General features: G+C 40.3%; 1 long non-coding RNA gene across 1 annotated transcript; it reads right to left on the bottom strand.

Annotated features, from left to right (window-relative positions):
* Positions 1-1,485: 1,485 nt before the first annotated feature.
* Positions 1,486-7,121, bottom strand: LOC129525054 (uncharacterized). The gene is made up of 4 exons (XR_008669082.1): positions 7,024-7,121; positions 4,509-4,648; positions 1,933-2,051; positions 1,486-1,621 (listed from the first exon to the last, which is right to left on the bottom strand). It is a non-coding gene; the product is annotated as an uncharacterized lncRNA (long non-coding RNA).
* Between the last annotated feature and the right edge of the window lie 282 nt (positions 7,122-7,403).

Consider the following 7,403-nt stretch of genomic DNA (forward strand, 5'->3'; position numbering starts at 1 on the left):
AAAAACTTGAAACTGTTTCATTTGTATATGGTTAGGGATTACTGAGAAATAAGGTTAATAAGGCAGATGTGGTCAGATCATGGATGGCCTTGAATGTCAGTCTAAAGTTTGCTTTTTTTCTGGTATGCTGAAGAAATTTGCCGTATGGGCTTTAGTGGATTCAGATCACATCTCTGACAGATTCTCTCTGAGTAGTTGGGGCAGGGATAGCTACAGATAGTATTGGGGAGCATCCTCATAAATTGTATCTAGAAGAAGAAAAGCAGCCTGTAAATGCCACCACTACACATTAAGTTCACCAAGGGCACAGGCCAGTTTTTTAGGCATGCTTTGTCAATATAAGTATGCTGAGAGAATCACACCTCACCTGACTTGATTTAAAAATTTCTAAAAAAGAAAAAAAAGTGGTTCACGTATATCCAGGTCACTAATGTGACACTATTGACTTGATTTTTCTTGCCTGGCAGCTCTTTTGCAAGGGGAGGGTGACACATTAAATTGCATCCACCTGTGACATCTTAAGGTGACTGAATGTATGTAATTCTCTTCAGTACACAAAAGGAAAGGAGAGGCCTGAGGGCTCTGAAGGGTGACACAGAGGGGTGAACAGATTGAAGGGAGGAAACTTTAGGGGCTTCAGGCAAACCTCATTTACATGTGTCCAAAGACTTTGAATGGAGTCCCTGATTTCTGCTTCCCTCTGAGGACTATTCAACTGAACTTTTTCCCTATGTTTTTTCTTTTTTTTTTTTTTTTGTAATTTGTGATGCCAAAAGTGTTCCTTAAATAGTCAGTTACGAGAACAAAGCTGCCGTCATCCCTGAATCAGTCACTCAAAGGTTATCTGGGAAATCAGAATAGTGTGTCTGGTATACTTCAACATCTTTGTTGTATTAGGCAGCAAAGCAGCCCAAGAAATTAAGTTTAGTAAAACTTTGGAATAATTTGGAGATAATAATTCCACTTTAGACCGATTTCAACCCAGATCAATTACTAAAATAAAATGCTTAGGGTGGAGAACCCAGAAAGCTTTGGACTAAATGAACCACAAGTCTTATCAACACCAGTGAAAATAGTATGTTTAATTTTTTTGCCATAAATTTCCTGGGACGCAATCAATAACTTGTACTATTAATAAAATATTTTGGGAAAAATGTACTCAACCAAGTTATTGCTAGTCCTCATCATATACAGGACTCTGCTAGTTGCCTGGGCATCTGAGGATGGAGGATGAAATTAGTTGGATTTATTCATAGGGTTTAGTTCCAGTGTCAAAAAAAAAAATGTTTTTCTGACCAGTAACCAGCAGTAAAATAACCATTGTACAATGTCATACTTTTAGCAGCAGAATTGTATTTCCAAACAATAGTTTATGTAGACTTTTAATACATAAGACAGAGCCAAGTGGAACTACTCGAGAGCGGGAAGGGGTTGAGGAGCACTTGGCCTCCCACCATGCCTCTCCCCCACCCCCACCCCAGCACTCTGAGAAGCTTCTCTATAGGACACACGTCTTCTGTCAAGGGGCAGAAAGCTACTTTCCTTATTGCTTTAATCTCCTTTTCATTCAGCTACGGCGTTCTGTCTTCCTCCGTGGTTGAAAAGTCTCCATATTTGTCATCTTCAAAACAAGATAAGGTTCCCTCATCAATCTTATTTTTAGTAAATCACCAGTTTAACTCACCTTTCTTTAGCAAAACCTAACTACATATAGAGAAAGGAAACTTTTTTGGAACTTCTCACTCTCTGAATGCATTAAGTAGAAACATTAGCTGAATTATAAAAAATGCCCCTAATGTAAAACAAAACAAGATGAAATGAAAGCATATACGTTAAAAATATGCAAGACTGAGAGCTCCAGGGCAGGGGAGCCAGGCATGGAGCAAACAAAAGCAAAGGTACGATAGCCCAGCTCCCTCCCACGGCACACACCTTACAGTCTCCAGCCATTGCAGTGCTGAAAGCACACTGTCCTGGGTTCAAATCCTAGCCTTGCTACTTTCACCGACTGGCCTTTGGCAGTTCAACTTAACTCTTCTAAGGCCCAGGCCCTGTAAAATGGTAATCATAGGACCACTGCAAGAATTCAATAAGAGGTTATATATAAAACCGTAAAATTCCAGGAAAACAGCAAATAATCAATACATGTTAGCTACTGTGGCTATTACTATTATCCCAACCCCAGAGGTTGTTCTGGGCACAAGAAGCACCTGATATACTGTTTTGGAGACTCCCCAAATTGGGGTGGCTGCAAGGTGAGGAGTCAGCAGTCACATGTAACTGTGCCATGAATTCAGATGTCAGGTTAACCGGGTCTCTTCCTAAAGGAACCAAACCAAGAATTTTTTCATTTGATGTCTCACCATGATTTGAAACTGAGTCAATGTCTTTGCTAAAAGCAATCTTTTTTTTTGAGACGGAGTCTTGCTCTGTTGCCAGGCTGGAGTGCAGTGGCACGATCTCCACTCACTACTGCAACCTCCACCTCCCGGGTTCAAGCGGTTCTCCTGCCTCAGCCTCCTGAATAGCTGGGATTACAGGCGCCTGCCACCACACCCAGCTAATTTTTGTATTTTTAGTAGAGATGGGGTTTCACCAACTTGGCCAGTCTGGTCTCGAACTCCTGACCTCATGATCTGCCCACCTCAGCCACCGAAAGCACTGGGATTACAGGCCTGAGCCACCGTGCCCAGCCTGCCAAAAGCAATCTTTGAATCAAAGCTGGAAGAACTGATGCAATCAATATTCCTTAGTTTGGGACTGACTTGGTGCCTGAGTACCAGTCAACTTGGGGGGTCTGCCATATAAATTATGAGGGTTTTTTTTTTAACTGTGGAGGTCCTATTTTTGATAGATTATAGAAATAAGGAGTGACAAGTCAAGCTGTCATGAGAGGAGAGTCATCTAAAGTTAGTACTGAAAACAGAAATTTGGCTGGCAAATTAGTTAGAAAAGGGAGGCAGAACAATGGGAAAAATTTTTGCAAGATTTCCTGGGAGTTGGGGATGGTGATGATGGCAGGGGCCCTGGAGTGACCGCTTACCAATTAGTGGTTTACCTGTTAACTTTGGCAGATGTTTTACCAGTGAATGGTAAGATTTCTAATTGAGCTTCAGGCAAGACTGTCTAGTGAAAACTATACTTCTATTTACTCTTCAGTAACTAACAAGGCCTGTTTTTTTCTTTACTTAGTTCTTATTTGAGATCTTGGTTAAGAAATTATAAAACATAAATAGAATATTAGCATCTTGGGTTATTTGGTTGTTGAGAAAGTGTTCTCTAGAGAAAATATAATTTCGTAACTGCAGTACTTATTCAATTAGACTAGGAAGGCTCCTCAGAGGTAACCTACTTCAACCTCTTTCTGTAGGCAGAAGCCATGCTCCCAACCAGTCATATTCATGAATATCCAGCCTCTGTTTGACATTATTCTTTAAGGTTGTTTGCTTTTAGAATTTTCAGCCCATTTCTTGTAAGTTCCAGTTCTAAGAAAGGCTTTTTTACATATTAAGACAACTCATTTTTCCTGAAACTTGCAATCTTTTCCACTGACTGCCTTTTGTGATTCTGATTGGTGGTGACTTTCTGGTTTTCTCTTCACCTTTGTGGGGGACTAAAGGTGATTTTTTTTTTCAGAATAATAGTAATCAACTACATAATCTCCAGAAACTGCCAGCAACTTCCAAATTCCTCTTCACATCGCTTCTCAAATACTTCATTAGAACCAGTGTGAAAAATTTAAAATACAATGTGACATTTCTCTAGTAGAATATAAGCTTCATGAGGGAAAAGACACGCGTCTCCTTCCTGTATTCCTAGCACCCAGTACGGCACCTGACACATAATAGTGACCTTAGAAGAATATTTAAGAGTCATTGAGTAAACATTTTGTAGAGCTGTCCATGTTTATTTTCCATTCAGTGTTTACCGGGTGTCTATTTGGACAGTCACTTGATTGTTCATTAGTACATGACTTTGGTAAATATATCTCCTGTGAAGAGAAATATTATAACTACTATGGCATTCAACACTGGTATTTCAGTTACTCAACTAATCCACCCACTGATGGAGTGAACTTTGAATTAAATGCTTTGAAGAATAAAGTAAATCTTGATAAAAATCAAAGGCTGAAGAAATCTTGTTTGACAGAAGGCATGAACAAAAATGCTAAAATTAATACTGTTTGTGGAGAAACACTCATTCCACCGCAGACTAAATGGAGTTCATGAGTATCAAAATGCCTATGTGATCAAAAGGCAGAAACAGCTTCTTTTTACTAGGTCTGTTAATATTCCAGGACTCATAATATTCTGCCTACATGAGCACCTGTGTTTGTGGTAACTCAAAGTATTTGAACACCTTATCTCATCCAACCTCAAATTTCCTGTGAGGTATTTAAGCACCGAGAGCTCTTGGTACTGTTTTCAAGATGAAGCAGATGAATTAGAGAGGCTGTTCACACACCAAATTTCACAGAAGCCTATGGAGGAAATGACGGGGAGACTTACCAGTTAACGCCCAGTTGCAGAAATCAATGTCAGAGCTTGAAAGGACCTCATAAACCCCTGATCCAATGTGGACTTTCCTAGTAAGACTTCTGTTTGCAGTGACTTGGTTCATTTCACCAACCACACGAATTTTAAGTAATCTTTAATCATAAAAGTAACATAGAACATAGTAATACATATATACATACATACATGATACGGAAAGGTATCAAAAAACAAAAACATATATTACTTCCTCCTCTAACATTCCAGTGCCAGTTTCCAAAGATTCCTATTACCCAGAGGTAACCACTGTTAATAATTTTTAATGTATATTTCCAAAAATTTTTTATGCATTTAGAAGTGTGTGCATGTGGGTGATGGGTGCACCAAAATCTCAGAAATCACCACTAAAGAACTTACTCATGTAACCAAACACCACGTGGTCCCCCAAAAACCTATTGAAATAAATAAATAATAACATAATAAAGACAATAAAAAGTAAAATAAAAATGTGTACATGTATACATACACGCAATGACAGTTGGTCCTCAAATAACATCATTCCATTCAATGTCATTTCATTATACTGTTGATTGGAAAAAAATTGATTTCTGCCTGGGGCCCCTGTCTGTGTGGAGTTCCCATGTTCTCCCCATGTCTGTGTGGGTTTTCTCTGGGTATTCTGGTTTCCTCCCACATCCCAAAGATGTGCATGTTAGGTGAATTGGCGTGTCTACATTGTCCCAGCCTGTGTGGGTGTGTGTGTGTGAGGTGCCCCCTGCTAGGGCATGGCGTCCTGGCCAGGGTGGCTTCCGCTTTGCACCCTGAGCTGCTGGGGTGGACTCTGGCTACCCTCAACCCTCAACTGGAATAATTGGGTAATAATTATCTTGTTTTTATTAATCTTTCTTAAAAGTATATATAGTTTGCATTTATTTCAGTGTTTAATATTAGAAGTGTTTTAGTCTTTAGAAGTTTGGTGATGTTTTTGTGACCAGAAATATGCCATAGGAACTTAGCTCTTGTTTATATCAATTAGCCTGCAGTAATTTGGTTCCATTGTGTGTTTCCTTAAAGCTGAAGTTTCCAAGTACCTACTGATGACGTTAAGTGAGGACTTAACTTGTGTGTTGCAGCTCCTATTAAATTGCTGCACTTGGAAGCATAGTAGTCATTTCAAACTTTAAAAAGATCTTCTGCTATTCTGTTCCAATTCTGACCTTCTCACAGTTTTATTCATCTAGTAAACACCAACTGGATCCTTCCAGTTGCTCAGGTCAAAACCTTTAAGTCATCTTTGGTTCCTCTCTATCCAAAACACCATCTATCCAATTCACCAGCAAATCTTATTGAGTATATGTTCAAAATATCTCCAGAATCCAACCACTTATCACCATCTCCATTGCTTCCACCCTAACTTAAGCCACTAGCATCTGTTGCCTGTATTATTACAATAGCCTTCTAACTGGTCTCCCTACTACTACATAGCTTTCTACTGTCTATACTCAGGATAGCAGACAGAAGGATCCCGTGAAAACACAAGTCAGATCGTATACCTTCCATGTGCAAAAAACCTTCAAATGCTCCCCGGTTAATTCAGAGTAAAAGCTGAAGTAAAAGACTGTCCACAGTCTGCTGACCCCATTACCTATATGACTTAATCTCCTGCTACTCTAGAGAAACTTCACTCTCTTTGTTCCACATATACTGGCTTTTGCGCTGTCCTGAACATGCCTGGCATGCTCTTGCCTCAGGGCCATGCACTTGCTGTTTCCTCTTCCTGGAATGCTCTTACACCAACTATCATCACTTCATTCAAGTCTTTTTTTTTTTTTTTTTTGAGACGAAGTCTCACTCTTTCGCCCAGGCCAGACTGCCGTGGCGGTATCCCCACTCACTGCAAGCTCCGCCTCCCAGGTTCTCGCCATTCTTTTGCCTCAGCCTCCCAAGTAGCTGGGACTACAGGCGCCCGCCACCGTGCCCGGCTAATTTTTTGTATTTTTAGTAGAGACGGGGTTTCACTGTGTTAGCCAGGATGGTCTCCATCTCCTGACCTCGTGATCCGCCCACCTCGGCCTCCCAAAGTGCTGGGATTACAGGCGTGAGCCGCCACGCCCGGCCTCAAGTCTTAATTTAAATGTAACTTTCTCAATCAGTCCTTCTCTAGCCCCTCTTAAAATTGCAACTCCATCCCCAAACTCAACTCTGTATTACCTTTCCTGCTTTTGTTTTCTCCTTAAAATTCATTTTAACTAATTTGTCTTTTTAGTTGTCTGTCTCTCTAAGGTAGATTATGTTTCTAAAGATGACTACAACATTAACTTTCATCCCACATGTTGTTTTCTAATGTGACATTGTCATTCTCCACCAAGAAATGGAGCCCATTTTGCCCTCACTTGAATCTGGGCTTCTGCCTTCCATCCTTGGGATGCCTCCTCTTGGAAGTTCACAGCCATATTAGAAGAACAAATGCCCTGAGACCACCATGCTGTAAGGGGGCCCAAACTAGCCAGGTGAAGAAGAGGCCATGTACCAAAGCTCTGGACATGTGACTAAAGCCTTCTGGAACCGTCTGTGCCAACATCACCCATCAGCTGAAGGGAGTCAAGGAAGAGATCCAGTCAATACTAGATGGAACAGAAGAACTGCCAAGCTGAGCCCTGAATTCCTGAATCATAGAATTGTGATGAAATAAAGGTTGTTGTTTGAGGACACTATGTTTTGGAATAGTTCATTAAGCAGCAATAGATTCTTGAAATATTCCTATACTATAATGCAAGCTCCACGAGGATAAAGATTTTTTTATCGTTTTTGTTTTATTTTTTTGCCTGCTGCATCCCTGGTGCCTGCTGTAGTGCTCAGAACGAGGTAGGTGCTTGGTAAACATCTGTTGAATGAATGAATATATGAATG

Source organism: Gorilla gorilla, chromosome 8 (genome assembly GCF_029281585.2).
Source record: "Gorilla gorilla gorilla isolate KB3781 chromosome 8, NHGRI_mGorGor1-v2.1_pri, whole genome shotgun sequence".
NCBI lineage: Eukaryota > Metazoa > Chordata > Mammalia > Primates > Hominidae > Gorilla > Gorilla gorilla.